Source organism: Brienomyrus brachyistius, chromosome 2 (genome assembly GCF_023856365.1).
Source record: "Brienomyrus brachyistius isolate T26 chromosome 2, BBRACH_0.4, whole genome shotgun sequence".
NCBI lineage: Eukaryota > Metazoa > Chordata > Actinopteri > Osteoglossiformes > Mormyridae > Brienomyrus > Brienomyrus brachyistius.
The window spans coordinates 42,398,623-42,406,338 of NC_064534.1; the positions used below are offsets into that span (position 1 = coordinate 42,398,623).

The 7,716-nt window shown below is 39.1% G+C and overlaps 1 long non-coding RNA gene and 1 other non-coding gene across 2 annotated transcripts; both read left to right on the forward strand.

Annotated features, from left to right (window-relative positions):
* The first annotated feature begins 672 nt into the window (after positions 1 to 672).
* Positions 673 to 791, forward strand: LOC125734073 (5S ribosomal RNA). Its single transcript, XR_007393400.1, has one exon. It is a non-coding gene; the product is annotated as a 5S ribosomal RNA (ribosomal RNA).
* Positions 792 to 3,256: 2,465 nt separating this feature from the next.
* LOC125715329 (uncharacterized) lies at positions 3,257 to 7,669 on the forward strand. The gene is made up of 5 exons (XR_007384010.1): positions 3,257 to 3,912; positions 5,484 to 5,595; positions 6,019 to 6,181; positions 6,299 to 6,491; positions 7,562 to 7,669. It is a non-coding gene; the product is annotated as an uncharacterized LOC125715329 (long non-coding RNA).
* Positions 7,670 to 7,716: the final 47 nt, after the last annotated feature.

A 7,716-nucleotide genomic window follows, 5' to 3' on the forward strand; every position in this document is an offset into this window, starting at 1 on the left:
CTTTCAAAACTTGCTAAAAGCTGTATTTAAAAGAACAGATTGGCCGGGGTAATTCACACCCTTCAATGCCAGCTTAATGTTTAGGTTAGTGGGAGTCACAGAGGAATTAGGGATGGAAACTTCTTTGCTGGTGGTAGAAGCGGTCTGGTGAATTTTTAGAGAGAAGAGGCCGTCGATGTTTGAATGTAGAAAATTGTTCTGGCTGCAGCCTGCAGTATGGACTTGTTGGTGTGTGTAGCTCCCAGTGTTCTGACAGCGCGACGTTTTGGGGAAGCATGTGATTCAGCAGCTACCAGTGGGCTTCGTGCGGCGGAGATTTTGTGGCTGTTAGCGGAGTTGATAACAGAGGGTCGTTAAGAGAAGCCTGCATGCAGTAGGCAAAGGAGTAATGTTTGCCGGCGGGGGACGTGCGGCGATTAACCTGTGCGGTAGTGAAAAGGAGTTAAAAAGAAGGAAGTGTGCGGATGCGGAAAGAATGGAATAATTGTGGTAGGCTGCTGGCTGAGTAGTTTGGTGAATGTTTGGTGTGGGTCCGGCGCTGCCGATTGGATGGTGGGGCTGCAGTGTGAGTCAGATAAAAAAAAAAAAAAGAACATTAGTAGGATCCAATGGGACCAACTGGCATGTATAGAGGCGTGTAATGCAAAAGGGCTGTTTTTGGTAGCGTCTCTCGCTTATGGCCATACCACCCTGAACACGCCCGATCTCATCTGATCTCGTAAGCTAAGCAGGGTAGGGTCTGGTTAGTACTTGGATGGGAGACCTCCTGGGAATACCAGGTGCTGTAAGCTTTTCTCACTTTTACTTTATACAGGGGGCGCTCCACTTCACGATTAATTTAAATCTATCACTCCCCTTCCATTTTACTATTTTATATATATATATATATATTTTTCTCTCATTCATAAAGGTAGCTTTTACACACCGTTTTACTCTAAATACTTCCTGGTAATTCAAGGTGCTCTAAGCTGTTCGTGCCTTTATTCCACCAGGGCGCGATCTTCTCACAAACTTGAAGACTGTCACTCCCCATTCACGTTTTACAACTTATTGTTAATGATAAAGAGACAGCTTTTTACACACAGTTTTAAACAAAGTACTGATATTATTCCTCTTCAACTGACCGCTTTGTTTTCTATGCAAAAACCACTTCGCCACAGAAGACTCGATATTATTGGCATAGCAAGTTTTGCTCTTCTCCTTTCAAAACTTGCTAAAAGCTGTATTTAAAAGAACAGATTGGCCGGGGTAATTCACACCCTTCAATGCCAGCTTAATGTTTAGGTTAGTGGGAGTCACAGAGGAATTAGGGATGGAAACTTCTTTGCTGGTGGTAGAAGCGGTCTGGTGAATTTTTAGAGAGAAGAGGCCGTCGATGTTTGAATGTAGAAAATTGTTCTGGCTGCAGCCTGCAGTATGGACTTGTTGGTGTGTGTAGCTCCCAGTGTTCTGACAGCGCGACGTTTTGGGGAAGCATGTGACTCAGCAGCTTCCAGTGGGCTTCGTGCGGCGGAGATTTTGTGGCTGTTAGCGGAGTTGATAACAGAGGGTCGTTAAGAGAAGCCTGCATGCAGTAGGCAAAGGAGTAATGTTTGCCGGCGGGGGACGTGCGGCGATTAACCTGTGCGGTAGTGAAAAGGAGTTAAAAAGAAGGAAGTGTGCGGATGCGGAAAGAATGGAATAATTGTGGTATGCTGCTGGCTGAGTAGTTTGGTGAATGTTTGGTGTGTTTGATAGTTAATGAAACATAGTTCAAATTCAACAGTGTCAGCAGTCATCCACTATGCAGGGAGACTACAGATTCACTATAACGACCCCATTTATCTGCTAGAATTATTTAAAAATTGTTTTTGACAGAATAAAGCCTTAGTTATTTTAATAAATATGTTTTTTCAGTAAATGTATATTCATGCTCATGTGCACAAACACACACACACACACGCAGACCGGTGGTGAGGGGCTTTAGAGTTTAACTTTAGGTCTGTGAAAGTATAGGACCGCGATGTGTATACAGACCCCAAAACATACTAACTTAGTCGTTCATGAGTCTTATTGTGAAAAACCACACAAAATAGACTTGTAAATTTTAAAGAAAACAACATTAACAGCTTTTGTTAATGTTTAAATGTATAAAAACTTTAGATGTGTTTGTTAAACAGTCAAACAAAAATGTGTTATTTTAAAGTAGTATAAAATATAACCTTAATTTTGGACGCAAGATGAACAACCTACACACACAGACACACACACACACACACACACACACACACACACACACACACACAGCAAAACCCCAAGCATGCGCACAACCAAAGGTTGGGAAGTGTGCTTTCCTTATCTCACAAGTCATGGAAGGGTGGGAGGGGGGCCATATAAGTTGGGGGTAGGAACTGTGGAATCAGGCAAGGGTGTAAGAATTTAGGATATAGTCTTGTTATTTTAAAGAAGGTGTACATGATTATTTAATTACATTTAATAGCAACCAGTAAGCTGCATTTACACATTAAATGCAAATACACATTAAATGCAAATACACATTAAAACTTTAAAGAATGGTAATATAACTTGACCATAGTTTTTAGTTACACAAATATTTTAAAAGGTAACGTGAAAGTTTTTCAAAGTAAGATGTACGAATGTTTTAAAAGGTAACGTGAAAGTTTTTCAAAGTAAGATGTACAAATGTTTTAAAACGTAACATGAAAGTTTTTCAAAGTAAGATGTACGAATGTTTTAAAATTTGACATGAAAGTTTTTCAAAGTAAGATGTACAAGTATTTTAAAATGTAACATGAACGTTTTTCAGATAAACAGATGTTTTAAAATGTAACATGAAAGTTTTTCAAAGTAAGATGTACAAATGTTTTAAAACGTAACATAAAAGTTTTTCAAAGTAAGATGTACAAATGTTTTAAAATTTGACATGAAAGTTTTTCAAAGTAAGATGTACAAATGTTTTAAGACGTAACATGAACGTTTTTCAGATAAACAGATGTTTTAAAATGTAACATGAAAGTTTTTCAAAGTAAGATGAACAAATGTTTTAAAATGTGACATGAAAGTTTTTCAAAGTAAGATGTACACCTTCTTTAAAATAACAAGACTATATCCTAAATTCTTACACCCTTGCCTGATTCCACAGTTCCTACCCCCAACTTATATGGCCCCCCTCCCACCCTTCCATGACTTGTGAGATAAGGAAAGCACACTTCCCAACCTTTGGTTGTGCGCATGCTTGGGGTTTTGCTGTGTGTGTGTGTGTGTGTGTGTGTGTGCGTTGGTATTCCTATCTTTATGGGGACATTGATCTGTATACACAGTCACCTTATGGGGACCAAAAACGTTATGGGGACAAAAATCTAGGTCCCCATAAGGGAAACCATTAAAACATATTGGGGAGACTGTATATATGTGCCTTACAAAGTTTTAGCTTAGGCCCATAACGAACGACCTCATCGGATCACACGGTTCACACGGATTCTCTATGTTGCCACCTGTAGTCAGGAACCGGAACTTTTTGGGGGTGGGGCTTGGCCGAGCCTTACACACATTTTGCAAGCCTAATTTATGCAAATCACGGTACCGCCCACTTAACGGAGGTGTTTGCGTGATTTGCGCATGTGCAATAGCTTTGAGAGGTAAGAGCACCGTAAAGTTTTGTTCTATTAAGCAATTATAATACTTATCTTTCGAGTAAAATAAATAAGATTAAATAAACAATAAATGTAGGTGTGTAAAAAAGTGGCTGCTATGTTAATATTTTCAAAAAATTGTTAAAATGGTGAAACGAGAGCTGCGTTATGGCGAAGTGTAGTTTTATCTGACCATTAATGAGTTTTCAGCACCACGGGAAGTAGAAACATAGACGAAAGGAAGATTCTACTGCTTTTACACGACCAAATACAGTGAAAGGTAAGTTTGTGATTATATTTCTTGTGTTTTAATACGTTATTTATAATTAATACTTATTTATAATATATAACAATGCTAGCTGACTAGCCAGCTGAGTTTACATACACCTTATCAGATTTACTAGTGTGCTAGATTGGTTAAGTTAATAAGACGAAACTAATATATTAAATTGGGTCCTGTAGCTGGCGTGTGAATGCTTAGTGTAATACCCACATATCTAACTAGCTTCATGTAATGTAGTTAGCTGATAGCCATTTTCGGTTTCCCAAAAAAATCGAGCGAAAATTGTCATCGGTGTGAGTGACGGGTTCAGCCTCTTTGGAGGATATTGGTGCACAGTTTCCTGGGCCAAGCACAGTTCCCTAGTTCCTATTATTATTAGTAGTAGTAATAGTAGTAGTAGTACTACTGGTAATCTTTAAAGCGCTTCACGGTGGTTTGATGTATCGATGCTCCTTTTAATCTGATTCTCGAAACACTTCGGCTGAGACGTGATAAGTCTGTAGAACGGTTTATTAGAACAGTCATTAGCATGCACGCATAGTATGTTCTTAAACCGGTATGTAAATTGAGCAGAATAAAGAAGATATGTTCTGCAACCCCTTGCTTACTGCACGTCTGCATCACGCAGTTACTCAGTATAATATAATGTAGACATATGATGGACGCTATACGAGCTCGAATAGAAGATGGACAGTGTATGTACTGGTATAGAAGATCGATGCAATGCGGTTTTAAAAGAAAAATCCTGCAGTTGCCTGTCCTGTGTTATGAACCAGTCAGGTTCATAATTAATGTTGCATCTAAAAAAGAAGGTATAGAATATATATAGAAGGTATATGTTTAAGAAATAAACATATAGTTTATTTCACTTCTATATGTTGGAAAGAGGGTGCAGTGTTTAGTGCTGCTGCCTTGCAGCAAGAAGGTCCTGGGTTCGATTCCGGGTCCGTTCTGTGTGGAGCACGCACGCTCTCCCCATGTTTGCTTGGGTTATCTAGGGGCTCCGGTTTTCTCCCACAGTCCAAAGGCGTGCAGGGTAGGCTGGTTGGTGCGTCTAAATTGGCCCTGTAGTTGTGTGGTGTGTTGGCGCCCACCCAGGGTTGGTCCCCGTCTGTGTCCCCCCTGCGACTCCAGTGCAGATTATGGTAATGGATGGATGGATGGGTATTGGAAAGATAGGGTCTCATCTAACTTTGCGCATGGTAAGAGAGGAGCTGGGTTATACTAGCAGTAAAGGACAGAGTACAGGAAAACAGGGAACATATCTATTCCTCAAGGCGAAGGTATATATTTACCATTCTGCAAGGTAAACAACCCCATAAGACATTTAGGCTACAGTGACATTTTTTTTAGTACCACACAATATCAGGTTCCCCATTTTGGTTTACAGTTGAGTTTCGTCAGTTATTTAAAGGATTTTCAGAAGTGGTAGCCTGAGAGAGTGATAAATCTTGAAAGTATGCTTTTGATGTATCTGAACATAAGAACTAATAAAAAAATACTATTTAGTTAATAACTTTTCAGTTACGATTCGAGATCTGTCAAACTAATTTTTAATAATTTCCTAGCAGTTTGAAATGCCACCACGAATCAGCCCACTTAAGGATGCCATTCATTACGTTGTTTCAAAGACTGACAAAACATGGAAATTAGATGTGAAGTACATCAATGCAGAGAAAGGTAAGGTGATGTCTGACATGATTTTTCAGTTAATAATTACTTGCATGCAAAACTGAAGCTTTGCACTAGATGCTGATCAGATAATGATTGTATCATTATCTGATCAGCATCTAATGCAAACTTTAGGGTATCATGAGGTACCATCTGTCAAGGTCAGTTTTTGTGTAATTGGCATGAATTATCTGCAAGATTTGGTAATTTATACACATAATAGGTTCATGTATATGACCGATGAGCCCATTTATATACATTTTACACACTCACCAAGGCCAGCGAGTGTTAGGTTGAAATTATAATTGATTCTTTTACAAAACATTAAAAACGGGTTTCCCAGACCTGAACACATGACCAGGGCTAATTGGATAATGGTAGAATGCATAGGTTTTCCTATTTTATTAAAAATGGTTTTGTTGTCTATTACAGGCCGTGGTATATTTGCAAAGGGTTTGATTTGCAAAGGAGATTTTGTTGTTGAATATAGGGGAGAAATGATAAACAATGCGGAATCCCAGAGAAGAAGAAAACTTTACCACCCATCATGTACTGCATTTATGTTTGCGTTCAAGTGGAGAGGGAAAATGTATTGGTAAGACTTCAATTTGCAAATAATACTCCTTATACTAAATTAATAGAAACTCTGATCTTGTGGTGATATATTGTTATATTTTTATTTCCTGTTTTCTCATGTTACCATCTTTTTAAGTATTGATGCCTCTAAAGAAGATGGATCCTTTGGGCGGCTAGTTAATGATGACCACAGGCATCCAAACTGTAGGATGAAAAAAATTGATGTGAATGGAAACCCGCACCTTTGTCTGTTTGCACTAAATGACATTAATGAAGGAGAAGAGATTTCCTATGACTATGGAGGTGACGACTGCCCATGAAGAAAACAAGTATGTCACACAGTGTACAGAATATATTGTAGTGTTGCAGAATGTTTGAGAAAGGCTTATGATTGAATGGAGTATATATTAATCAAATTTATCACTATTTAAATAAAAAAAACTGACGTGGTAAAATAAGAATGAAAATGAACATACATAAAGAAACAAAATCAGTCAAGTAGTATCAGAATTATCTTAGCATCACCTGAAGCTGCAATCCATGATCAACCTCTAAGATAAATGACAATCTTCTAACAGAGGAAGAGGCACTAGAAAATCAAATCAAAGTTGCTAATGTTCTCAGAAGCTGTTAGATAAGATCAGTGTTTAAGAACCCAGTAATAAATATGGCCAATGTTTAGTTCCTTTATTTATGAAAATTTACCTACAATCTGAATAAAGGTAGTGATGTTGATAGTCATATGAAAAATATTTTCAGCCTAGATTACAGCTAATGAAGTAAATGCAAGTCCTAATTATTTAATAAAAATGTTACATTTGGTTGAAAAAACAGCTGCTAATATAAATTTAGAGGAGTCCATTCAGTCCATTTAAAGGCGTAGATGAATGAGCAAAGTACAAAAAATCACCAGCAGGTCCATTGTGTCCAACCAGTCACCTGGTTAAGTATCAAATACTTAGTTTTGTATTATGTATTTGGAATAGTGAAATCTCAATTTTTTTTATTTGTCATTATAAATGTGGGGGCGGCATGGTGGTGCAGTGGTTAGCACTGTTGCCTCACACCTCTGGTACCTGGGTTCGAATCTCCGCCTGGGTCACATGTGTGTGGAGTTTGCATGTTCTCCCCATGTCGTCGTGGGGTTTCCTCCGGGTACTCCGGTTTCCCCCCACAGTCCAAAAACATGCTGAGGCTAATTGGAGTTGCAAAATTGCCCATAGGTGTGTATGTGTGAGTGAATGGTGTGAGTGTGCCCTGCGATGGGCTGGCCCCCCATCCTGGGTTGTTCCCTGCCTCGTGCCCATTGCTTCCGGGATAGGCTCCGGATCCCCCGCGACCCAATAGGATAAGCGGTTTGGAAAATGGATGGATGGATGGATTATAAATGTGTTTTCAGGCGACCAGCATTACAGCTAATGCCATGGGGCCGGACGACTCTCAACCTTCCCTCTTGTCAAAGACTCCGATATATGATGCTACTGGACCAAACAACACACCTCAACAGGTACATTCATGTCCATCGCTTCAGATTGAATTCTAGTGTCTCTTTTT